This window comes from Salvelinus alpinus, chromosome 31, assembly GCF_045679555.1.
Source record: "Salvelinus alpinus chromosome 31, SLU_Salpinus.1, whole genome shotgun sequence".
Taxonomy (NCBI): domain Eukaryota; kingdom Metazoa; phylum Chordata; class Actinopteri; order Salmoniformes; family Salmonidae; genus Salvelinus; species Salvelinus alpinus.
Genome location: NC_092116.1, coordinates 4,491,119 through 4,518,264, shown reverse-complemented (window position 1 = coordinate 4,518,264; position 27,146 = coordinate 4,491,119). Strand labels below are relative to the sequence as shown.

Below are 27,146 nucleotides of genomic sequence, written 5' to 3'. Positions count from 1 at the left end.
TTTGGAAATTGCTCCCAAGGTTGAACCAGACTTGTGGAGGTCTACAATTCTTTTCCTGAGGTCTTGGCTGATTTCTTTTGATTTTCCCATGATGTCAAGCAAAGAGGCACTGAGTTTGAACGTAGGCCTTGAAATACATCCACAGGTACACCTCCAATTGACTCAAATGATGTCAGTTAGCCTGTCAGAAGCTTCTAAAGCCATGACATCATTTTCTGGAATTGTTCAAGCTGTTTAAAGGCACAGTCAACTTAGTGTATGTAAACTTCTGACCCACTGGAATTGTGATACAGTGAATTATAAGTGAAATAATCTGTCTGTAAACAATTGTTGGAAAATTACTTGTGTCATGCACAAAGTAGATGTCCTATCCGACTTGCTAAAACTATAGTTTGTTAACAAGAAATTTGTGGAGTGGTTGAAAAATGAGTTTTAATGACTCCAAGCTAAGTGTATTCAATTGGAGGTGTACCTGTGGATGTATTCCAAGGCCGACCTTCAAACTCAGTGCGTCAGTAAGTTTCGAGTGTATGCCCCAGATAGTTTCCTTAGAGGCGATGAAAATAATTACCAAGATGTACTTGATCCAATTGAGGAGTAAGTAGGCTATATTTAAGTTGTGATATCATTAGGAAATATTTAGGCCTGCTGTGTTAAGGAAAATTTGGTTTATTTGAAAATAATTAATTTTTGTTGATAACAAGTTGATAACATATTGTGGAAAGCACATACGCAATATTATTTACTGTGTCGATAGGGGAGTAGGCTAGTGTACACTAATGTAATTTGATGTGCCAGTGTTATTTATTTAACTTGATAAATTATATTGTAAACGTGGATGGGTACGCTGCTTCATTCAATGATTACGGTATTGTACAAGGTGGATACAGGAGTAGTCTATAGTCTACAATAATTCTGTAATTGAATGTGCTGTAGTATAATTTATTTAATTGATGAACGAAATTGTAAATGGGGATGGGGAGGCTACTTCATTCAGTGAATACTGAATGTATTGCTATCACTGGGAGTATGTCAATGACGGCTTTGCAGCTGTTGAACTCTGGCAATGTTCAACAGCTGAAGTTTTACCGAGTCAATTTCTAAATCTCTTTCTTTTAGTCAAGATGTGATGAGCATGAGCAACCAACCAACTTCACTTCAGCTGTTCAACCCACCACCCTCACTGCTCTCCCTTCACAAGTACCCACATCCTCTTCTCTTGTTCGTCTACTTTGCCGCCACACTAAAAACGACTGTTCCTATACCCCTGTGCCAGTCTCAGTGTAACATGAACCATCGGAGGCCTCAGCTGGATGCCTAAAATGTGAAACATGTAAGCAAGATGCTATGTGTGTGTGGATGAAGTTCCAAATAAAGACAGGAGAAGATAGTAAAGGATATAGTGATGAGAGTGAGAGCATACACTATGAAAATGAAGACCCCTTGGGATCTAAAATGAGTGTTTGGTGCCTCTTGTGTCTAATTTTTGTCTCCACCACCCCTACTGGAGGTTCTTGGAACACTGCGATTTAAGTCTGAGCAGAGGTTCATGAAAACCTTCAAATGTGGTGGTGCGATGTTGCGTGTTATCTTGAATACCAGGCACATGTTTGAGTACAGAATTAAATGGCATACACTTATCAGGCTAAACTTGTTGAGTACATTCTTTGAGAAAGGGGTTCCAACAGGGTTCTTTGGCTGTCAGGTAGAAGTTCCAGGTAGAAGTATTTTTGGTTTGTCAGGGAAGAATTACATACTTACCTGATTTGTTTGATATAAATAGTAAACAATTATATATTTAACTAAGCATAAGACTGCCCTGCTAAGGCTGAGTTTTTATGATGTCCACTCTGGCTTCCTGCATCTAGTCTGGGCGTTTGAGGAAATGGGTTTTACTAGAGGGCAATAACTTTACAGCCACATTCAATTCTATGATCAGTGGTGCACTGGGGAGACGTATTCCATGGACAGGATGTGGGGTGGTTGTAACTGGGATAGAGATGGACTGGAACAAAGGGTCCTAGACATCCTGGCATCAGGGAAATTAAGTCAGGGTTGGGGGTTAGAACAACACCATGTGTTGTTAACGGCAGGATGAACCCAAAGTGGCTTATGATGCTGTTTGATCTGCCTGAGGGGGTGGAACTAAGCATTCTTAGTGTCCTATGTAAGATGTCTGTTTTTCATTGTTAGGGAAGCTCTCGGTAACACATCTTAGAGTGTGCGGTCGACGGTTTCATTATTGCAATAATTAATCAATGTCGAATAAAGACGATTGTTTGAATAATTGTCGAAGTCTTTCTCAGTACTGAAATGTCCACTACAGGTTCCATGTAGAACCCTCTGTGGAATAGAGCCCAAAAGGGTTCTACCTAGACACAGAAGGGGTTCTACCTGGAACCAAAAAGGGTTCTCTTATGGGGACAGCAGAAGAATCCTGTTAGTTTGTAGATAACACCATTTTTTTTATCTGAGTGTAGGCCTATATTGCAGTGGTGGTTCCGTGGTTTCCTGTAAATACAAAATTAATTGGTGGTGGTGAGTTAAGATAATCAGAAATACTATGAAACATCCCCACTTTTAGCACACATTTGAAAGCAGGCAAAGTATCCTGTGTGTGCTGAGGCATGTGTGATCACTCAACATTGACAGGACTGACAAAAAAGACAGCTCACATGCTTGGGACTCCCGAGTGGTGCAGCAGTCTAAGGCACTGCATCTCAGTGCTAGAGGTGTCACTACAGACCCTGGTTCGTTTCCAGGCTGTATCACAACCGGTCGTTGTCCCATAGGGCAGCGCACAATTGACCCAGCGTCGTCCGGGGTAGGTCATCATTTTAAATAATATATATATATATTTTTAAACATGCCTCCCAGGTATTTGCATTTAATGTATGTATATAATTACTGCCGCCAGTGGAGCTGTGACGTCAATGGAGTGCGTTAGTGAGATCTTTGACATTTCTTCTTCATTATGGAGAATGACTAGTTCTGAAAACAAACGTTTCTCTGTCTCATCATTTTATCTTATTCATTCAGGTATGTAATGTGCAAAAGTGCATTATGACTCAAAATATTGAGGTGACATGGTTAATTACATAGTCCATGAGTTTGATGATGTTTGAAGGCAATTGAAGAGAGTTTTAACCGGGTTAAAAACTGGTTGGTATTTTCCCCACATTGTAAGTAAGTTAATGGAGTTCGGCTAGGTTGGAAATGGATTACATGAATGAGAAGGGATTAACATGGTGTCCGAACTTTCTCTACTTTTTTCAACGTTTTAGATCCAATTTGTTTTATTTTTCTATGAACAAAGGGTCAGTTAACTTTAGGTAATATATGTAAATATGTGATTTCACGATAAAATGTGTTAGTGTTAAGATTTGTATGAAAATAGCGTTTAACAGTTCGCTAGCTAATTGCTAAACAAATTTAGCTTGGCTAAGTGCTAGTTAGCTCTAGCCTAGTTGGTTTTAGTCAATGTCATCTTACATGTTAGTGGTTAATAATGTAATGGTTGTAGCATTGTTTCGCATAGGCGTCCAGTAATATAAAGTTTTTGAAATTGACGCTGATAGTACAGTGAGTTATATATAATGTGTAGATGTATGGTGACTCCACATTTGGATGAACGGACCAACGGGACTGCCATGGGAAAGTCCCTTGACGGGTACCAGGAAAGGTGGAAGGACAATCTTTGCACACAACAAAGCAGTGTCCAGACCTCCAGAGTATTCACTCTATAGCCTGCTGTATGGAGGGGAGCCGCAGCTGTTCACTGACGTAAACAATACAAATTGTATATAACATTATTGCATATACTGTAGTATAAAAAATGTTTGATTGACTTGGTGTTTTTCCTATTGCTGTTTTTGTATAATGTATTTTGAGGTCACTGATACTCCACCTGATGTGGTAGAAGTTGTCGAACCAGATCAGAACGCCTTCAAAGACCACCTTCAGGCACGGACTGAGAAGGATCTGGTGGTTTTTGACCAGGTTAAAATGATTGTCCGCTGTTCATTTATTTTCTGGCCTTCCAAGAGATATATGAGATGTATTTGTAATAATTTGAAATAGAATTGCATTTATTTCTATTATCAATCAAGGTGAGACTGAACATGGACAGGGTGCAAGTGCTTCGACATCAGGCGAATGAGGAAGGCAAGACCCGGGAAAGCTTGGTGCTCCTAGCTGGGGTCACCATCCGTTAAGGTGAATATTAAAGTCTCGGATGACAACTATTTGCATTTGCCGCCTCGTGGTGGGGTGGCATCGCCATGCTGTCGGCAGTTTCTCAAAATAGTCCATCTCAAGGCTAACCACTGGGTCATGTGAAGTAACCGCCGCTTCCAGTGTATGAAAGACTATTGAGAGTAAATATTAGTTCATCACAGGAGAGCTGTAGCTCTGCCCACCAGTGAGGTGGAGCAGACCATGCTGGGCAATCTGATCTCCAAAATCCCAGTGGCTAGATGTGCCACGCTAATAGAGACATACCCCAAGTGACTTGCAGCTGTAATTGCTGCAAAAGGTGGCTCTACAAAGTATTGACTTTTGGGGGGGGGGGGGGTGAATAGTTATGCACGCTCAAGTTTTCTGTTTTTTTGTGTCTTATTTCTTGTTTGTCTCACAATAAAAAATATTTTGTATCTTCAAAGTGGTAGGCATGTTGTGCAAATCAAATGATACAACCCCCCCCAAAATCAATTTTAATTCCAGGTTGTAAGGCAACAAAATAGGAAAAACGCCAAGGGGGTTTCAAGCCACACATGAAAAACCACATTGATATGGTCTATAACCAACACAGACATAATATACCAAAGCTAGTGTTGTCTTGTAAAATCCCAAGAGTAAACAGTACTACGAGGAGCGTGTTTTTCCATACAGGCATTTGTCTATGGAATAGCCTTCCCTTGAAGATCAAGCAAATAAAATGTAAAAATAGCTTTAAAAAGCAGACAAAGGTTTTCGTTTGGACAAGGTTGTCTTAGCAAGGGAAGCCACTGCACTGCCCCTTGCGCCCCCTACTGCTGGTCAGGTGTATTTATCTGAAGGATCGGTATGATGTGCAATTAGTAGTTTGTTCTAATGTGAAATTAATATGGTTGATTTTTAAGGTTAGGGAGAAGTGCAGTGAATAGTGCCACTTTTTAGGATGTCAATATAAATGAATGTATTTATGGTTTGTCATTTTGTCTGGTCTTTTAATCATTAAAACCTAAAGGACCACTTTAGGTTTTAATTAATACTTTCAAGTGATATCCTCTGGGTCCACGTTGTGCATTTTGTTGTATAAGTCTGTTGCCCAAAATAAATTCAATTCAACCCTGTTGTTTCTCATCTCATTTCAGACATTTAACGTTAGCATTTCAGTGTCTAGGCTTATATGCCCTGTGGTTATATGGCTGTATACTATATACTGATTTTGTGGGTATTTTGTTAGCAATGAGTCTTGTGGATGCATTATACATTCAAGTTCATGCAGTTGTGTGAGGATGATGGTGCTGCTCAGTAGTACTGTGTAGTTGCACTCCTCTGATCGTTCATTAGTGAAGTCACAGCCATGTTACTAGGTTGTATTGCCCTGTGCAGCAGAACCAATTGTAGCCATATTATTTATACCTTATGTAATTGGTGGTTGTATTAAGCCTATACCTGCCGTTTACTATTGTATATAATTTCCTCCTTTTCAGAACGACACAAACTCTTAGTTAACACAATTGTCAAACTGTGCCATTACTGCTCAGCGTCATTACTCAACCTCAACTGGAATCCTACCGTTCCTTCATCTGTGCCCTTACAAGCACATGGGAGAGAACACATAGTGCTAAGACAAACCCTAATGAACATACAGTCCACCAAGTCCTCAACTACATCCAGATAGGTACTGTTAAGGTGTATGGCTCCAGTGGTCATGACACCACCCTGGAGTTTCTCTCACAATTTATCTCGCTCTTTTCCAGGGACCATCCCTTGCCTCCCTTTTCAACCCCACTGACAAACAATTAGACATGTATCCTTTTCTGTCTGCTATTAACAGTATTGCATGTCTAATCAAACATTTAAATTAAACCATTCAATAACTATTTTTACATACCTGATAATCCTTTAACCTGTGTGTGTGTGCTTGTTTACGTCTGTCTCCTACCCTGTTCCCTTTACGCTGCTCCTGTTCTCCAGGACCTAGGGGTTCTGCCTAACACCCAGACATGGATCCAGCTGATGTCGTCCATTACCAACCACCTTCCAAATTTTCATTACATCAGCTACTGTTATTGTCATGTTATCATTATCTGCTAAGAATAATGAGGAAGAAAACTATCATAAGGGGCACATAATGTGAGCTGCACAGAATAACTAAAAACACTAGCACTGCAGACACTCAGAACAAAGAGGGCAGCAGCGCCTGGACTTTGCAGTTTCCCTCTTCGAGTCCACCTTCCAAGACTGACCACCTGATGAAAAGAAGTGACAGGCAGAACCTTCCATCCACACAATACCCGCGTCCTCTCTATTCCACACACCAGAATTCAATATTTCAGTCTGATTGCCATGTGAGTGCACAAAAAAATCGGAACGTAAATTGACACACGTGTACTAAAAAAATAGCAACGCTAATGTATTTAAATCTAAAACACTGCCAGATGGGTTTTCACAGCTGTTTCATAAGGTGTTCATTATTGTAAATTGTAATGTGTCCCTTGATGCTATTTGTTAGTTCAACATTGTTGTATTATAAGACATACAATAGATATATATTCAACCACAAGGGTGTACTAATGAGCTATGAGTTTTTACAAATCATAATAGAGGGCTAATATTATTTCAGTGTCGATAAGGGAAATCCTGTACAAAATGAAAACATGTCAGCCAGACAACCCAGTGTATGAATCAAATGTATTTGCATATGAATGGAGTGGAAATGGGCTGACTTTGTGATCTGTAAGGTAAGTAACAATGTGGGAGAGGGGGCATTGAAATTGTAATATTCTTTTACCCTGATGCCTGTTTATTCATAAAAAGAAGAAGATGGTAAATACCATTAATCGCAATGGTTAGCCTATGCAAATTAACTCAAATGAGCTGACAACGTTGCTAGCTAGTTTACATACTGTGTAGATAGCTAGCTAAGTTAATTACATTTGACCAGCTACCTAACTTCATATTAGCTAGCTATCTTGATATATTTAACACTGTAAAATACATGTGTGGGTAGCTAGCTAACAGCCATGGAGGAGGGTGAAGAGAGTAGGCTCTTTGTGTAGTTCCAGTCCTTAGAAGTGAGAACAGAGAACATCCTATTCAGTGCTGTCTAGTTTGAGTATAATGACGTCTGTTTCTCGTGAGGTTTTCTGTCCTCAGATACAGAGAGCTGTGAAAGCCTGTCTGCAGATGAAGAGGTCCCAATGAAGAGCAGTGGTTCTCAGTCCTGGTTCTGGGAACTCAAAGGGGTGCGCATTTTTTTTTGCCTTAGCGCTACACATCTGATTCAAATGATCAAGTCATCATCAAGCTTCAAGTGGTATTTATGTATTCATTTGTGACGCTATCCTTGATATGATCCTGCTATTGTCACATGCACATGTATCTATCTACCCAATGTTATCATGATTTGTTTCTCCTGTCTTATCCAGTGTCCTGTGTGAATTTAAGTATGCTCTCTCTAATTCTCTCGTTCTCTCTTTCTCTCTGAGAACCTGAGCCCTAGGACCATACGTCAGGACTACCGGGCATGATGACACCTTGCTGTCCCCAGTCCGCCTGGCCTTGCTGCTATTCCAGTTTCAACTGTTCTGCCTGCGGTTACGGAACCCCTACCTGTCCCAGACCTGCTGTTTTCAACTCTTAATGATCGGCTATGAAAAGCCAACTGAGATTTATTCCTGATTATTATTTGACCATGCTTGTCATTTATGAACATTTTGAAAATCTTGGCTCTCTCTAATTTTCTCCTTCTCTCTTTCTTTCTCTCGGAGGACCTGAGCCCTAGGACCATACGTCGGGACTACCGGCCGTGGTGACTCCTTGCTGTCCCCAGTCCGCCTGGCCTTGCTGCTATTCCAGTTTCAACTGTTCTGCCTGCGGTTATGGAACCCCTACCTGTCCCAGACCTGCTGTTTTCAACTCTTAATGATCGGCTATGAAAAGCCAACTGAGATTTATTCCTGATTATTATTTGACCATGCTTGTCATTTATGGAAATTTTGAAAATCTTGGCTCTCTCTAATTTTCTCCTTCTCTCTTTCTTTCTCTCGGAGGACCTGGGCCCTAGGACCATGCGTCGGGACTGCCGCCCGTGGTGACTCCTTGCTGTCCCCAGTCCGCCTGGCCTTGCTGCTATTCCAGTTTCAGCTGTTCTGCCTGCGGTTATGGAACCGCCACCTGTCCCAGACCTGTTGTTTTTCAACTCTTGATGATCGGCTATGAAAAGCCAACTGAAAATTATTCATGATTATTATTTGACCATGCTTGTCACTTATGAACATTTTTGAACATCTTGGCATAGTTCTGTTATAATCTCCACCCGGCACAGCCAGAAGAGGACTGGCCACCCCTCATAGCCTGGTTCCTCTCTAGGTTTCTTCCTAGGTTTTGGCCTTTCTAGGGAGTTTTTCCTAGCCACCGTGCTTCTACACCTGCATTACTAGCTGTTTGGGGTTTTAGGCTGGGTGTCTGTACAGCATTTCGAGATATTAGCTGATGTACGAAGGGCTATATAAAATAAAATTGATTGATTGATTGATTTGTTATAAGGGATATTATACTTTAGTAATTCACAATGATCTGGTAATGTAAAAGTCTAATGAAATGGTCTTCTATTGTTTGTCCTCGTGTGTCTGTTTTTCAGCATAAAGTACTCTGTAGCCACTTAGTGTGGTCACCAGGTGAGACTACACACACACAGATTCCTGTTGAACACAGTCTCTTTAAGTACCTTATTTTCTCTCCTTCACTTCGTCCCTCTCCCCCCTTCTCCCTATATCCTCTAGGTTATATCATCTGTGTTGGTGAACCCCTCCCGTATCTGAACTGGCTGACACAGAGGGCACAGCATGATCATAGGTGAGAGGTCACTTGGTCGGGTCAACAGGAAGTATTATTAAAGAGATGCTTTACATTGAAATACAGATAGAGATGTAGTAGTCCCAGAGTTAATGACCCAAGGTCAGTTTTGCATTTCACCTCTAATGATTGATGGCTGACCGTATTAGATTTTTTTTAAAGCTAAGCTTAATCATGCTTTCTCTCCATCCATCTGTCTCTCGTCTGCAGTAATGTTTTGATGTGAGAGAGGAAGCTAGTCCCGTCATCGCTACCGCACCCGCTCTTAAGATAACCTTCGGGCCAACTGGGGGCCAAAGGCTGGTTAGGAGACACTGCTAGAGACACTATGTAATTGTGTTGAACTGAGAGAATATTAGGGTAGCGCTGTAATTCATTAATCATATGCTGTCTTCCCTGCTTCCCTTTCTGTCTTCTCCACCTCTCTCCCCACCTCCTCTTTCTTCCTCTTATTTTATAATGCACACCATATGTGCATTGAAGTACAGATTGAACTTGTATTTATAATAAAATATAACATTTATAATATTTATAATGCATGTATTATGTATTTATGACATCTGGATAATGAACTTCTTTCATTAAAGCATGTCACATTCAGACTTGAAGTCGATACAACAACTATGATAGCTAAGGTTCATAGATACAGTTGAAGTCAGAAGTTTACATACACTTAGCTTGGAGTCATTAAAACTCATTTTTCAACCACTTCACAAATTTCTTGTTCACAAACTATAGTTTTGGCAAGTCGGTTAGGACATCTACTTTGTGCATGACACAAGTCATTTTTCCAACAATTGTTAACAGACAGATTATTTCACTGTATCACAATTACAGTGGGTTAGAAGTTTACATACGCTAAATTGACTGTGCCATTAAACAGCTTGGAAAATTACAGAAAATGATGTCATGGCTTTAGAAGCTTCTGATAGGCTAATTGACATCAACTCAGTGCCTCTTTGCTTGACATCATGGGAAAATCAAAAGAAATCAACCAAGACCTCAGAAAATAAATTGTTGACCTCCACAAGTCTGGTTAAACCTTGGGAGAAATGTCCAAACGCCTGAAGGTACCACGTTCATCTGTACAAACAATAGTACGCAAGTATAAACACCATGGGACCATGCAGCCATCATACCGCTCAGGAAGGAGACGCGTTCTGTCTCCTAGAGATGAAAGTACTTTGGTGCGAAAAGTGCAAATCAATCCCAGAACAACAGCAAAGGACCTTGTGAAGATGCTGGAGGAAACAGGTACAAAAGTATCTATATCCACAGTAAAACGAGTCCTATATCGATGCTGCTCAGCAAGGAAGAAGCCACTGCTCCAAAACCGGCATAAAAAAAGCCAGACTACGGTTTGCAACTGCACATGGGGACAAAGATCGTACTTTTGGAGGAAAAGGGGGGGGGCGCTTGCAAGCCGAAAAACACCATCCCAACATTGAAGCACGGGGGTGGGAGCATAATGTTGTGGGGGTGCTTTGCTGTAAGAGGGACTGGTGCACTTCACAAAATAGATGGCATCATGAGGTAGGAAAATTATGTGGATATATTGAAGCAACATCTCAAGACATCAGTCAGGAAGTTAAAGCTTGGTTGCAAATGGGTCTTCCAAATGGACAATGACTCCAAGCATACTTCCAAAGTATGAGGAATGGGCCAAAATTCACCCAATTTATTGTGGAAACTTGTGGAAGGCTACCCGAAAAGTTTGACCTAAGTTAAACCATTTAAAGGCAATGTTAACAAATACTAATTGAGTGTATGTAAACTTCTGACCCACTGGAAATCATTCTCTCTACTATTATTTTGACATTTCACATTCTTAAAATAAAGTGGTGATCCTGATATCCTTGATAATTATAACAATTGAAATGCTAATTCTTTGCACATGAACGCTCACTCATCCGGGAACAATTGCAATCGATATATATATTTACGCTCAGTGTGTCGTCGGGATCTCTGTTGAAAAGTTTGTTTCTGTTGGAGCCCTCTCCCTCTCTCTGTCGTGGTTAGAATGGATAGTTCAGAATGACATTTAGTAATTCATATCAAAGACCTGTTCTTATTCTGTCGGTATCGATAGTCTAAGAGTTTAACCACGTGGTATGGATAAAAGATTCAGCCATCTACTCAAACTTTGGCCCTCTCGTTATCAAGGTAAGCTGGTCTCCTCTCAAACCTTGGCCCTCTTGTTGTCGAGGTAAGCTGGTCTGCATGATAGAAAACCCGGGTGGGGTTTTTATTCGGAAGAGCAGAAAAGGGCCTGTCCCATGATGCCCGACCATAACTGTGCTCATGGGCGGTCCTCTGATTTAGTTAAACTCCAAAGGGAATTGGAGTTTCCTTCATTTAACAGTCCAAAATCACATTACACAATTTCACAAACAGTATCATCCTCACTCATTCATCTTATACAACAATTAGATGTAAGCCTCATAACTGAGGCTATTATATAAACAGCGTTATGGTAATGTGGCCGTTTTGTCTCCCATGAGTTTCACAAAATTGTACCAAACGGACAAGTTCATAGCTGGATTCTTCACCGATCTTTTATACCTTCTCCAGAACATAAATGTCGTTCGGCTCTCCAGTTCTGTGAGGTGGAAGAAGTTCCTTTGTTCTCTCTATGAAAACTCACTCTCTCTATACTGTCTGGCCATGAGTCAGGATCTTCCTTAGGAATTTACGACCTGAGGTCGCAGCAGCCTGAGTGTAGGAGACAGAGAGAGGGGAATCGTGTTCGCTGTACCCAAAGAGGGCAACGTCATGACATACCACCCCCCTGGTGGTTTGGATCTTGTTTGTCCTGCAAGTTACAAATCAACATAAAATCATGACCACGTGATGTCCTGTTTGTAGATCATCATTGCAGTCCCACAAGGATGGGCCGTGGGTGTCCGGATTTGGGATCGCCGTTCCGGACCCGTCGTCTGGTCGTCGTCCAGACTGGAAGATCTGGGTAGTAACTTAGGCAGATGTTAACAACGCACACACACTCATGAAATATATACAGTATAATTACTTTCATTCCCCAATGAGCGGCGTTGTGGCACTAAGTGATGGTTGAATGGGGACTTTGTTTATGGCTCTATCACTTCCTAAGTGTCAAAGGAACTGAACCGAAAAGGAATGAAAGCATAAACAAAAGATATACAAAACATAGTTCTCACACAAAAGTCATCTAATTGGACTGTATTCTATATATGTCCAATGTTCTAGCAAAATGACTATCATGGCATTGTCTCTAATGCCATATCTAGGGTTTTCCTACTTGGTGTGCTGCTTAGGCACTATCCTAAGTTGATAACTATATGATAACTTTACAGCTGTAAGGCACTAGTTTTGGGCAGTCGACAGGGATGACCTATGGACTTCTGGGAAGAAAACTGGTGAGTGCTGTAGAGTCAAAGGCCTAGAAGTAAATGTTCAACTTTACTAAGGCTGGTATTTTGCTTGGACCCTTAAGTGATCCTAGCATAAATCCTAATTGGATGTTCCGTTGTGCATGTGCGTTTATGCTTACACAAGCGCGCATGTCAAGGGAAGAAAATCAAGTATCCTGGCAGATTACAACTTGTTCAGAATGAGTCTGACGTAGTCAGGTAATTTTCAGGTCAATGCCTGGAGGTCAGTCAGAATTGGTGTCAAGGGAGTCTGTAGTAGTTCTATGTCTTCCACTATTGTAGTGGCGATAGGTATGAAGTCTATTTCATAGCTATGTTATCCACGGAGGAGCTAACCTTACGACGGAAGTACGCTTTAAGTATTGGACCAGTCGTACGTGGTGTGATCATGGTTCATGACTTCTAATAATTTTCCTCCTGAATGGTGACGTGTGTTAACTATTGGAAGAGTGCACTGGAGATTCCCTTCCACGTGTTGCACTCTGAGTGACTCCTATGTCGCTGTTGTCAAGGGTAATTTGATTGGTTAGGTCTCTAACCTTCTTACTGATTGTAGCTGGACTGACTGTTGCTGGTATTGGTACTGGTACTCAAGGGGACCAGTTATCCTACTGATTTATTCTGAAATATTATACTAACGGAACACATGATTGGAGCATTTTACTAGTTGTATTGTAGTTGAACCTACACACGGCAAGGAATGATTATTGTTGCCATTTGTTTTGGAAGTGGACAAGTCCACTGGACTTCCTTTACGACCAGTGTGGTACACCTCAGTACTATCTTAGATGTGTTCTAAGATAATCCCCGTCTAGGGGCCTGTCTGCTCCTCACTGTTCTCGTAGAGGAGTTTACAACTAGATTTGATTTATGCTCTGGCAGCCTCGTGCGGTGTTGTCTGTAGTCTTGACCCCCCCACGGGCCTCGATGAGGCTCATCATGGGTCTGGGCTACTATTCCCCCCTTTGTGTCTCGGGACCTCCCCACCAGCGGGTGGTGTTGGTGTCAGAGGCGCAAACGAAATGGTCGGACCCTATGTACGAGTTGTCAGCGGCCGCGTTGTTATGAGAATGGCTGTAACCTTACAACCAAATCTCCTAGTGTTTGTGCTTCAAAACGAGGCATGTCAGTCACCACCGCGTCCGCGTGTGGCAACCTCTTCAGTACCTGCGAACTGAGATGAGGATATCGGTCTGTGATATCGCAAAGTGTTTCACCAGTGGGTGTCATCGGGTCAGTTGCTGGACTGATACCATTAGTGTCATTGTAAGGGGTGACAGTCCCCAACAAAGCGGAAGGTGTATCATCGGAAGCAAAGTATACTCTGCGCATCGATGTTTTTCTTGCTGAGACGGCCGCAGTGCTTGCGGAAGAGAAGTTCATCTCAACTACCGTATTGCACGACTGCAAGGAGGAGGGAAGTTGCTTATTCACAGAGACAGCTGGCACGAAATCATGAAAAGAATGGTCAATCAGGTTGGCTGATGGAATGTGTCGAGATATCGTAATATCTCCTTGGATCGGATTCTGCACCAAGAGGTTTCTAAACGTATTTTTCCCAAGGGGTGCTTTCGACAGATACCCCTCGTGAATGACTGCGTTGAAGCTAGCATTAGGGGAAGACAGTGTGGTCAGTAAAGAAGGCACTGTGGCCTGTGACCATAGCTGGTTGGTTTTCCAATCCATCAATGGCAGTAACCGATCCATCAAGTCTGCTCCAAGTAGCATGGGTACAGTTTCGAGGCTGGTAACATACACAGGGTGAACGAGCGATACGTCCTGGAAGTGTAGTTTCAGCATGACTCTCAATGTGAGAGGCGAGGTAGTCTGAGTGAGTTGTTTGGTTAAAAGTGGAACGACGCGACACTAAACTTTGAGGGGTCACTCAGACTACCTCGCCTCTCACATTGAGAGTCATGCTGAAACTACACTTCCAGGACGTATCGCTCGTTCACCCTGTGTATGTTACCAGCCTCGAAACTGTTGGCTTCAAAGCCCTTTTGAGATCATCGAACAATGTTTGAGAGATGAGTGATATTGTCGCACCTGAAACAATTAGCGCATGACAAGTTATTAAGCAGTCCTCCAGGACTGTTTCCAGGTATGGCCGTTTAGATTCGTGGTTAGTGGACATATTCCCCACAAAGTGGAGTGGTCGTTCACAACGACATGATGTGCCATTTCTGTTCAAGGTGGAAGCAGATGGACTTTTCCGATTTTGAGTGGGCTTGGCTTTAATGAAGCGTTTGACCTTTTTCTTTGCAACCTTTGTATCAGAGTCTATAGACAAAGCCCGGGGGCTTGTTTCTTGATCAACCGGGCCCTGGATAGGGTCTTGAATGAGAGTGGGAGAAATTTGAACTTTAACGTCCTTGCTATGGGTGTTAATTCCTGCGGACCTGGTGTCCGGTAATTCCCCGTCTAGTCCTTGTGACTTATCTTTTACCCTTTCCTCAAATTGTTCTCGCTTTAGTTCTTCCCGTAGTGGAACTTCTGTAGAACATTGGTCTACGTTTTGATCGTCCTTCAACCCTTTGTTACCCTTGTGCTCTGACACGTTTTGTGGGTTGGGTGCAGGATCGTAGTGAACAGGTCGATTGTAGCGGTAGTCATGTTGATGGCGACGTACTTTACAGTAATTCGACCACAGAGGTTATTGGAATCATGGTTTCGTGGTAGAAACTGTTGTTGTGCGTCATCTTAAGCATCACACAACTTCTATTAGATCTGTCAAGGCACAAGGTGAGACCCAAATGCAGACACAGGAGGCAGATGGTTGGAGTCTTACAATGTTTATTCATCCAAAGGGCTAGGCAAGAGAATGGTCGTGGAAAGGCAAAAGGTCAAAAGTTTACCAGTTTACCAGGTGAAAGCTATGATCCCTTATTGATGTCACTTGTTAAATTCTCTTCAATCAGTGTAAATGAAGGGGAGGAGGCAGGCATAACGGGACCCATCTCATCCAAAAAGTTGACTCAAGTTTGCCAAAAAGCACCTGGAAGAATGTTCTATGGACAGATGAGTCAAAAGTATAACTTTTTTGATGACATGGGTCCCATTATGCCTGCCACCTCCCCTTCATTTACACTGATTGAAGAGAATTTAACAAGTGACATCGATAAGGGATCATAGCTTTCACCTGGATTCACCTGGTCAGTCTGTGTCATGGAAAGAGCTGGTGTTCTTAATGTTTTGTATATTCACTGTACATGCAACATACGTTTAGGGAACTATTGTTGTGGACCTTGTAATGAGTTGTCGTACAATAATTGAGTCAATTACCTCAGCAATTCTTTGAGATCGTTACATTTTTACTCTGACAGGTCTGAGTTTGTGTGAGTGGCATGTTTTTCTTCCAGAGGTTGTGATGATTGGTTGTGGTAGGAAGTTCCTGTTGTCAGACTAGAGGAGATGGGCAAACTGGAGGCAGAGGTTTGGGTTCTTCTCTCAATCAGTGGGCACAGGTTGAGGGTTGAGTGTGCTGATGTGTAGCTGCTGAATCATGGCCCAAGGATATTCCAGCATGCTCACTTCTGTACTCAATCCAATTGTCCAGTCATGATTGAGGTGAGATAGTAGTGCCATGCAGGGGCGCTGTATTTTAGTACAGGCCTCAAAGTTGGTGGTGTAGATGGTGACTGGGCCAGGTTTGGGAATGGAACCCATGATCCTTGCGTTTCATGCCTCATGGGCGTGTTCTACCAACTGAGCCACAGAGACTTTCTGGTTACCCTTTTCCACCTGCTGGCCCACCTCAGGTCATCCTGGATCCCAGCAGTTTAATATCAGATGTTGTTTGCAGAGTGTGTCCATTTAGGTACAGGGATTCCAAAGGGGGTGTGTTGTTTGTAAAGCAAGCATGCAGGACTTTGGTCTTGTTTGGGTTGAGCTGCACTCATCCACTTTTTATTTATTTTTGTCAACCTTTATTTAACTAGGCAAGTCAGTTAAGAACACATTCTTACTTACAATGAAGGCCTAGGAACAGTGGGTTAACTGCCTCGTTCAGAACGACAGATGTTTACCTTGTCAGCTCAGGGATTCGATCTAGCAACCTTTCGGTTACTGGCCCAACGTTCTAACCACTAGGCTACCTGCCACCCCACATATTTTCTAGACTATGTTGAAGGCTGGAGAGCCTACCCCACCCTAATGAACTCTGCATTATACATATCATCAATGCACTTCCACCTGTCAAATGTGAAATGTCATTATGACCGTTACAATTCCACAGAAAACCGTCAAGTACCATATTATTTTGTTATTTGACAGATATAGTGACAATATAGGTCTGTAAAGAAAAAGTATTCATGATGGCTTACAGATCATTTTACCTTTTAATCTCTTTTTAATTTCTAATGTAGTAACCAGTCTCCTGGCCCCTAGCAATAGATAGATAGATAGATAGAGAGAGAAGGAGATATAGAGTGATAGAGATATAATGTGTAGTACCCATGACACTACAGTCAACAGCAGTCTCCTGGCCAGCATCCCAGTGAGGTGGTAGTCTATCAGATGGAAGTTCTGCAGGGAGATGAGACAACATAAACAGACTGAAGGTGTGTGTGTGTGTGTGTGTGTGTGTGTGTGTGTGTGTGTGTGTGTGTGTGTGTGTGTGTGTGTGTGTGTGTGTGTGTGTGTGTGTGTGTGTGTGTGTGTGTGTGTGTGTGTGTGTGTGTGTGTGTGTGTGTGTGTGTGTGTGTGTGTGTGTGTGTGTGTGTGTGTGAAAAAACTATACTTGTGGGGACCAGAAGTAAACAAACAGATATTTTACCAACTGGGGACATTTTGTTAGTTTTGCTATTCCTAGGGGGTTTAGGGTTAAGGTTCGAATTAGTATTAGGGTTAGAATTTGTAACGTCTGTGTCCAACTCACACTCCCAAACACTTAGATATCTGGAACGCAGCCCACTTTGCAGCTCACTCTCCAGATCCCAATCACAGGAATTCTAATCACCTGTTCACACACCTGCATGTTATCATCCCACACTATTTTGTTCAGTTCCTTGCACTCCATCACTGTGAGGTATTGTTTGTTTTGAGACACACTTCTTTCGGAGCTCTGTTTTTTCTCGTCCTTGACTCCTCCTGTGTACGAGTTTTTGCCTGCCTCCCTCATGACGCCTTTTGCCAATTCCCTGCCTGTACTGTTGCCATTTGTGGACCTACCGTGTATGACCTTCTGCCTGCCCCTGGACCCAGCTACCTGCCTCCTACTATGGTCCCTTCCAATAAACACCTGCTGCGCTCTGCGCTTGAAACCAGCTCTCTGTCTCCTATCATGTTCATTACAGAATTAGGTTTTAGGGTTAATGTTAGGAGCTAGGGTTAGTTTAGGGTTAGGGTTAGGTTTTCGTGTTAAGGTTGGGGTTGGGGTTAAGGTTAGGGTTAGGGTATGGGTTGGGGTTAGGGAAAATAGGATTTTGAATGGGACTGAATTGTGTGTCCACACAAGGTTAGCTGTACATAACTGTGTGTATTCTTGTGTGTGTGTGCGTTTGCTCACCAGAGAGGTAGAGGCAGCAAGCAGGTGGCTGTGTGTGTGTGTTTGTGACTAGGTGCAGGTGTGTCCAATGGGAGGTCAGGGATCCGGGAGTGACGGACAGGTTCCGCCGTGATGAGGGCCGAAAGACTCACACAGTTACTGCTCCTAGAAGGAGGGGTATATACAGGTAGTGGGGTTAGTGTGTGTGTTTGTGGTGCAGTGTGAGTTGGGTACAGGAATAAGCCTAGGTGTCTGTAGAATGGTCACAGATTTGTGCTCTTGCCAACTCCAAACATTTGGCATCCCCATAACAGACTGGGAGTCAGGCTAAGGTCTGCAGCAGTGAGGAATGTGTATGGGAGTACTGTGTGTGTGTGTGTTGTGTTGTGTTGTGTTGTGTTGTGTTGTGTGTGTGTGTGTGTGTGTGTGTGTGTGTGTGTGTGTGTGTGTGTGTGTGGTGGTGGTGTGTGTGTGTGTGTGTGTGTGTGTGTGTGTGTGTGTGTGTGTGTGTGTAAAAAAAAACTATACTTGTGGGGACCAGAAGTAAACAAACAGATATTTTACCAACTGGGGACATTTTGTTAGTTTTGCTATTCCTAGGGGGTTTAGGGTTAAGGTTCGAATTAGTATTAGGGTTAGAATTTGTAACGTCTGTGTCCAACTCACACTCCCAAACACTTAGATATCTGGAACGCAGCCCACTTTGCAGCTCACTCTCCAGATCCCAATCACAGGAATTCTAATCACCTGTTCACACACCTGCATGTTATCATCCCACACTATTTTGTTCAGTTCCTTGCACTCCATCACTGTGAGGTATTGTTTGTTTTGAGACACACTTCTTTCGGAGCTCTGTTTTTTCTCGTCCTTGACTCCTCCTGTGTACGAGTTTTTGCCTGCCTCCCTCATGACGCCTTTTGCCAATTCCCTGCCTGTACTGTTGCCATTTGTGGACCTACCGTGTATGACCTTCTGCCTGCCCCTGGACCCAGCTACCTGCCTCCTACTATGGTCCCTTCCAATAAACACCTGCTGCGCTCTGCGCTTGAAACCAGCTCTCTGTCTCCTATCATGTTCATTACAGAATTAGGTTTTAGGGTTAATGTTAGGAGCTAGGGTTAGTTTAGGGTTAGGGTTAGGTTTTCGTGTTAAGGTTGGGGTTGGGGTTAAGGTTAGGGTTAGGGTATGGGTTGGGGTTAGGGAAAATAGGATTTTGAATGGGACTGAATTGTGTGTCCACACAAGGTTAGCTGTACATAACTGTGTGTATTCTTGTGTGTGTGTGCGTTTGCTCACCAGAGAGGTAGAGGCAGCAAGCAGGTGGCTGTGTGTGTGTGTTTGTGACTAGGTGCAGGTGTGTCCAATGGGAGGTCAGGGATCCGGGAGTGACGGACAGGTTCCGCCGTGATGAGGGCCGAAAGACTCACACAGTTACTGCTCCTAGAAGGAGGGGTATATACAGGTAGTGGGGTTAGTGTGTGTGTTTGTGGTGCAGTGTGAGTTGGGTACAGGAATAAGCCTAGGTGTCTGTAGAATGGTCACAGATTTGTGCTCTTGCCAACTCCAAACATTTGGCATCCCCATAACAGACTGGGAGTCAGGCTAAGGTCTGCAGCAGTGAGGAATGTGTATGGGAGTACTGTGTGTGTGTGTGTGTGTGTGTGTGTGTGTGTGTGTGTGTGTGTGTGTGTGTGTGTGTGTGTGTGTGTGTGTGTGTGTGTGTGTGTGTGTGTGTGTGTGTGTGTGTGTGTGTGTGTGTGTGTGTGTGTGTGTGTGTGTGTGTAAAAAAAAACTATACTTGTGGGGACCAGAAGTAAACAAACAGATATTTTACCAACTGGGGACATTTTGTTAGTTTTGCTATTCCTAGGGGGTTTAGGGTTAAGGTTCGAATTAGTATTAGGGTTAGAATTTGTAACGTCTGTGTCCAACTCACACTCCCAAACACTTAGATATCTGGAACGCAGCCCACTTTGCAGCTCACTCTCCAGATCCCAATCACAGGAATTCTAATCACCTGTTCACACACCTGCATGTTATCATCCCACACTATTTTGTTCAGTTCCTTGCACTCCATCACTGTGAGGTATTGTTTGTTTTGAGACACACTTCTTTCGGAGCTCTGTTTTTTCTCGTCCTTGACTCCTCCTGTGTACGAGTTTTTGCCTGCCTCCCTCATGACGCCTTTTGCCAATTCCCTGCCTGTACTGTTGCCATTTGTGGACCTACCGTGTATGACCTTCTGCCTGCCCCTGGACCCAGCTACCTGCCTCCTACTATGGTCCCTTCCAATAAACACCTGCTGCGCTCTGCGCTTGAAACCAGCTCTCTGTCTCCTATCATGTTCATTACAGAATTAGGTTTTAGGGTTAATGTTAGGAGCTAGGGTTAGTTTAGGGTTAGGGTTAGGTTTTCGTGTTAAGGTTGGGGTTGGGGTTAAGGTTAGGGTTAGGGTATGGGTTGGGGTTAGGGAAAATAGGATTTTGAATGGGACTGAATTGTGTGTCCACACAAGGTTAGCTGTACATAACTGTGTGTATTCTTGTGTGTGTGTGCGTTTGCTCACCAGAGAGGTAGAGGCAGCAAGCAGGTGGCTGTGTGTGTGTGTTTGTGACTAGGTGCAGGTGTGTCCAATGGGAGGTCAGGGATCCGGGAGTGACGGACAGGTTCCGCCGTGATGAGGGCCGAAAGACTCACACAGTTACTGCTCCTAGAAGGAGGGGTATATACAGGTAGTGGGGTTAGTGTGTGTGTTTGTGGTGCAGTGTGAGTTGGGTACAGGAATAAGCCTAGGTGTCTGTAGAATGGTCACAGATTTGTGCTCTTGCCAACTCCAAACATTTGGCATCCCCATAACAGACTGGGAGTCAGGCTAAGGTCTGCAGCAGTGAGGAATGTGTATGGGAGTACTGTGTGTGTGTGTGTGTGTGTGTGTGTGTGTGTGTGTGTGTGTGTGTGTGTGTGTGTGTGTGTGTGTGTGTGTGTGTGTGTGTGTGGTGGTGTGTGTGTGTGTGTGTGTGTGTGTGTGTGTGTGTGTGTGTGTGTGTAAAAAAAAACTATACTTGTGGGGACCAGAAGTAAACAAACAGATATTTTACCAACTGGGGACATTTTGTTAGTTTTGCTATTCCTAGGGGGTTTAGGGTTAAGGTTCGAATTAGTATTAGGGTTAGAATTTGTAACGTCTGTGTCCAACTCACACTCCCAAACACTTAGATATCTGGAACGCAGCCCACTTTGCAGCTCACTCTCCAGATCCCAATCACAGGAATTCTAATCACCTGTTCACACACCTGCATGTTATCATCCCACACTATTTTGTTCAGTTCCTTGCACTCCATCACTGTGAGGTATTGTTTGTTTTGAGACACACTTCTTTCGGAGCTCTGTTTTTTCTCGTCCTTGACTCCTCCTGTGTACGAGTTTTTGCCTGCCTCCCTCATGACGCCTTTTGCCAATTCCCTGCCTGTACTGTTGCCATTTGTGGACCTACCGTGTATGACCTTCTGCCTGCCCCTGGACCCAGCTACCTGCCTCCTACTATGGTCCCTTCCAATAAACACCTGCTGCGCTCTGCGCTTGAAACCAGCTCTCTGTCTCCTATCATGTTCATTACAGAATTAGGTTTTAGGGTTAATGTTAGGAGCTAGGGTTAGTTTAGGGTTAGGGTTAGGTTTTCGTGTTAAGGTTGGGGTTGGGGTTAAGGTTAGGGTTAGGGTATGGGTTGGGGTTAGGGAAAATAGGATTTTGAATGGGACTGAATTGTGTGTCCACACAAGGTTAGCTGTACATAACTGTGTGTATTCTTGTGTGTGTGTGCGTTTGCTCACCAGAGAGGTAGAGGCAGCAAGCAGGTGGCTGTGTGTGTGTGTTTGTGACTAGGTGCAGGTGTGTCCAATGGGAGGTCAGGGATCCGGGAGTGACGGACAGGTTCCGCCGTGATGAGGGCCGAAAGACTCACACAGTTACTGCTCCTAGAAGGAGGGGTATATACAGGTAGTGGGGTTAGTGTGTGTGTTTGTGGTGCAGTGTGAGTTGGGTACAGGAATAAGCCTAGGTGTCTGTAGAATGGTCACAGATTTGTGCTCTTGCCAACTCCAAACATTTGGCATCCCCATAACAGACTGGGAGTCAGGCTAAGGTCTGCAGCAGTGAGGAATGTGTATGGGAGTACTGTGTGTGTGTGTGTGTGTGTGTGTGTGTGTGTGTGTGTGTGTGTGTGTGTGTGTGTGTGTGTGTGTGTGTGTGTGTGTGTGTGTGTGTGTGTGTGTGTGTGTGTGTGTGTGTGTGTGTGTGTGTGTGTGTGTGTGTGTGTGTGTGTGTAAAAAAAAACTATACTTGTGGGGACCAGAAGTAAACAAACAGATATTTTACCAACTGGGGACATTTTGTTAGTTTTGCTATTCCTAGGGGGTTTAGGGTTAAGGTTCGAATTAGTATTAGGGTTAGAATTTGTAACGTCTGTGTCCAACTCACACTCCCAAACACTTAGATATCTGGAACGCAGCCCACTTTGCAGCTCACTCTCCAGATCCCAATCACAGGAATTCTAATCACCTGTTCACACACCTGCATGTTATCATCCCACACTATTTTGTTCAGTTCCTTGCACTCCATCACTGTGAGGTATTGTTTGTTTTGAGACACACTTCTTTCGGAGCTCTGTTTTTTCTCGTCCTTGACTCCTCCTGTGTACGAGTTTTTGCCTGCCTCCCTCATGACGCCTTTTGCCAATTCCCTGCCTGTACTGTTGCCATTTGTGGACCTACCGTGTATGACCTTCTGCCTGCCCCTGGACCCAGCTACCTGCCTCCTACTATGGTCCCTTCCAATAAACACCTGCTGCGCTCTGCGCTTGAAACCAGCTCTCTGTCTCCTATCATGTTCATTACAGAATTAGGTTTTAGGGTTAATGTTAGGAGCTAGGGTTAGTTTAGGGTTAGGGTTAGGTTTTCGTGTTAAGGTTGGGGTTGGGGTTAAGGTTAGGGTTAGGGTATGGGTTGGGGTTAGGGAAAATAGGATTTTGAATGGGACTGAATTGTGTGTCCACACAAGGTTAGCTGTACATAACTGTGTGTATTCTTGTGTGTGTGTGCGTTTGCTCACCAGAGAGGTAGAGGCAGCAAGCAGGTGGCTGTGTGTGTGTGTTTGTGACTAGGTGCAGGTGTGTCCAATGGGAGGTCAGGGATCCGGGAGTGACGGACAGGTTCCGCCGTGATGAGGGCCGAAAGACTCACACAGTTACTGCTCCTAGAAGGAGGGGTATATACAGGTAGTGGGGTTAGTGTGTGTGTTTGTGGTGCAGTGTGAGTTGGGTACAGGAATAAGCCTAGGTGTCTGTAGAATGGTCACAGATTTGTGCTCTTGCCAACTCCAAACATTTGGCATCCCCATAACAGACTGGGAGTCAGGCTAAGGTCTGCAGCAGTGAGGAATGTGTATGGGAGTACTGTGTGTGTGTGTGTGTGTGTGTGTGTGTGTGTGTGTGTGTGTGTGTGTGTGTGTGTGTGTGTGTGTGTGTGTGTGTGTGTGTGTGTGTGTGTGTGTGTGTGTGTGTGTGTGTGTGTGTGTGTGTGTGTGTGTGTGTGTGTGTGTGTGTGTGTGTGTGTGTGTGTGTGTGTGTGTGTGTGTGTGTGTGTGTGTGTGTGTGTGTGTGTGTGTGTGTGTGTGTGTGTGTGTGTGTGTGTGTGTGTGTGTGTGTGTGTGTGTGTGTGTGTGTGTGTGTGTGTGTGTGTGTGTGTGTGTGTGTGTGTGTGTGTGTGTGTGTGTGTGTGTGTGTGTGTGTGTGTGTGTGTGTGTGTGTGTGTGTGTGTGTGTGTGTGTGTGTGTGTGTGTGTGTGTGTGTGTGTGTGTGTGTGTGTGTGTGTGTGTGTGTGTGTGTGTGTGTGTGTGTGTGTGTGTGTGTGTGTGTGTGTGTGTGTGTGTGTGTGTGTGTGTGTGTGTGTGTGTGTGTGTGTGTGTGTGTGTGTGTGTGTGTGTGTGTGTGTGTGTGTGTGTGTGTGTGTGTGTGTGTGTGTGTGTGTGTGTGTGTGTGTGTGTGTGTGTGTGTGTGTGTGTGTGTGTGTGTGTGTGTGTGTGTGTGTGTGTGTGTGTGTGTGTGTGTGTGTGTGTGTGTGTGTGTGTGTGTGTGTGTGTGTGTGTGTGTGTGTGTGTGTGTGTGTGTGTGTGTGTGTGTGTGTGTGTGTGTGTGTGTGTGTGTGTGTGTGTGTGTGTGTGTGTGTGTGTGTGTGTGTGTGTGTGTGTGTGTGTGTGTGTGTGTGTGTGTGTGTGTGTGTGTGTGTGTGTGTGTGTGTGTGTGTGTGTGTGTGTGTGTGTGTGTGTGTGTGTGTGTGTGTGTGTGTGTGTGTGTGTGTGTGTGTGTGTGTGTGTGTGTGTGTGTGTGTGTGTGTGTGTGTGTGTGTGTGTGTGTGTGTGTGTGTGTGTGTGTGTGTGTGTGTGTGTGTGTGTGTGTGTGTGTGTGTGTGTGTGTAAAAAAAAAACTATACTTGTGGGGACCAGAAGTAAACAAACAGATATTTTACCAACTGGGGACATTTTGTTAGTTTTGCTATTCCTAGGGGGTTTAGGGTTAAGGTTCGAATTAGTATTAGGGTTAGAATTTGTAACGTCTGTGTCCAACTCACACTCCCAAACACTTAGATATCTGGAACGCAGCCCACTTTGCAGCTCACTCTCCAGATCCCAATCACAGGAATTCTAATCACCTGTTCACACACCTGCATGTTATCATCCCACACTATTTTGTTCAGTTCCTTGCACTCCATCACTGTGAGGTATTGTTTGTTTTGAGACACACTTCTTTCGGAGCTCTGTTTTTTCTCGTCCTTGACTCCTCCTGTGTACGAGTTTTTGCCTGCCTCCCTCATGACGCCTTTTGCCAATTCCCTGCCTGTACTGTTGCCATTTGTGGACCTACCGTGTATGACCTTCTGCCTGCCCCTGGACCCAGCTACCTGCCTCCTACTATGGTCCCTTCCAATAAACACCTGCTGCGCTCTGCGCTTGAAACCAGCTCTCTGTCTCCTATCATGTTCATTACAGAATTAGGTTTTAGGGTTAATGTTAGGAGCTAGGGTTAGTTTAGGGTTAGGGTTAGGTTTTCGTGTTAAGGTTGGGGTTGGGGTTAAGGTTAGGGTTAGGGTATGGGTTGGGGTTAGGGAAAATAGGATTTTGAATGGGACTGAATTGTGTGTCCACACAAGGTTAGCTGTACATAACTGTGTGTATTCTTGTGTGTGTGTGCGTTTGCTCACCAGAGAGGTAGAGGCAGCAAGCAGGTGGCTGTGTGTGTGTGTTTGTGACTAGGTGCAGGTGTGTCCAATGGGAGGTCAGGGATCCGGGAGTGACGGACAGGTTCCGCCGTGATGAGGGCCGAAAGACTCACACAGTTACTGCTCCTAGAAGGAGGGGTATATACAGGTAGTGGGGTTAGTGTGTGTGTTTGTGGTGCAGTGTGAGTTGGGTACAGGAATAAGCCTAGGTGTCTGTAGAATGGTCACAGATTTGTGCTCTTGCCAACTCCAAACATTTGGCATCCCCATAACAGACTGGGAGTCAGGCTAAGGTCTGCAGCAGTGAGGAATGTGTATGGGAGTACTGTGTGTGTGTGTGTGTGTGTGTGTGTGTGTGTGTGTGTGTGTGTGTGTGTGTGTGTGTGTGTGTGTGTGTGTGTGTGTGTGTGTGTGTGTGTGTGTGTGTGTGTGTGTGTGTGTGTGTGTGTGTGTGTGTGTAAAAAAAAACTATACTTGTGGGGACCAGAAGTAAACAAACAGATATTTTACCAACTGGGGACATTTTGTTAGTTTTGCTATTCCTAGGGGGTTTAGGGTTAAGGTTCGAATTAGTATTAGGGTTAGAATTTGTAACGTCTGTGTCCAACTCACACTCCCAAACACTTAGATATCTGGAACGCAGCCCACTTTGCAGCTCACTCTCCAGATCCCAATCACAGGAATTCTAATCACCTGTTCACACACCTGCATGTTATCATCCCACACTATTTTGTTCAGTTCCTTGCACTCCATCACTGTGAGGTATTGTTTGTTTTGAGACACACTTCTTTCGGAGCTCTGTTTTTTCTCGTCCTTGACTCCTCCTGTGTACGAGTTTTTGCCTGCCTCCCTCATGACGCCTTTTGCCAATTCCCTGCCTGTACTGTTGCCATTTGTGGACCTACCGTGTATGACCTTCTGCCTGCCCCTGGACCCAGCTACCTGCCTCCTACTATGGTCCCTTCCAATAAACACCTGCTGCGCTCTGCGCTTGAAACCAGCTCTCTGTCTCCTATCATGTTCATTACAGAATTAGGTTTTAGGGTTAATGTTAGGAGCTAGGGTTAGTTTAGGGTTAGGGTTAGGTTTTCGTGTTAAGGTTGGGGTTGGGGTTAAGGTTAGGGTTAGGGTATGGGTTGGGGTTAGGGAAAATAGGATTTTGAATGGGACTGAATTGTGTGTCCACACAAGGTTAGCTGTACATAACTGTGTGTATTCTTGTGTGTGTGTGCGTTTGCTCACCAGAGAGGTAGAGGCAGCAAGCAGGTGGCTGTGTGTGTGTGTTTGTGACTAGGTGCAGGTGTGTCCAATGGGAGGTCAGGGATCCGGGAGTGACGGACAGGTTCCGCCGTGATGAGGGCCGAAAGACTCACACAGTTACTGCTCCTAGAAGGAGGGGTATATACAGGTAGTGGGGTTAGTGTGTGTGTTTGTGGTGCAGTGTGAGTTGGGTACAGGAATAAGCCTAGGTGTCTGTAGAATGGTCACAGATTTGTGCTCTTGCCAACTCCAAACATTTGGCATCCCCATAACAGACTGGGAGTCAGGCTAAGGTCTGCAGCAGTGAGGAATGTGTATGGGAGTACTGTGTGTGTGTGTGTGTGTGTGTGTGTGTGTGTGTGTGTGTGTGTGTGTGTGTGTGTGTGTGTGTGTGTGTGTGTGTGTGTGTGTGTGTGTGTGTGTGTGTGTGTGTGTGTGTGTGTGTGTGTGTGTGTGTGTGTGTAAAAAAAAACTATACTTGTGGGGACCAGAAGTAAACAAACAGATATTTTACCAACTGGGGACATTTTGTTAGTTTTGCTATTCCTAGGGGGTTTAGGGTTAAGGTTCGAATTAGTATTAGGGTTAGAATTTGTAACGTCTGTGTCCAACTCACACTCCCAAACACTTAGATATCTGGAACGCAGCCCACTT

The 27,146-nt window shown here is 44.0% G+C and overlaps 1 long non-coding RNA gene across 1 annotated transcript; it reads left to right on the top strand.

Moving 5' to 3' along the window:
- The first annotated feature begins 6,816 nt into the window (after positions 1-6,816).
- LOC139561702 (uncharacterized) lies at positions 6,817-10,409 on the top strand. The gene is made up of 3 exons (XR_011672199.1): positions 6,817-8,888; positions 8,994-9,066; positions 9,277-10,409. It is a non-coding gene; the product is annotated as an uncharacterized lncRNA (long non-coding RNA).
- Positions 10,410-27,146: the final 16,737 nt, after the last annotated feature.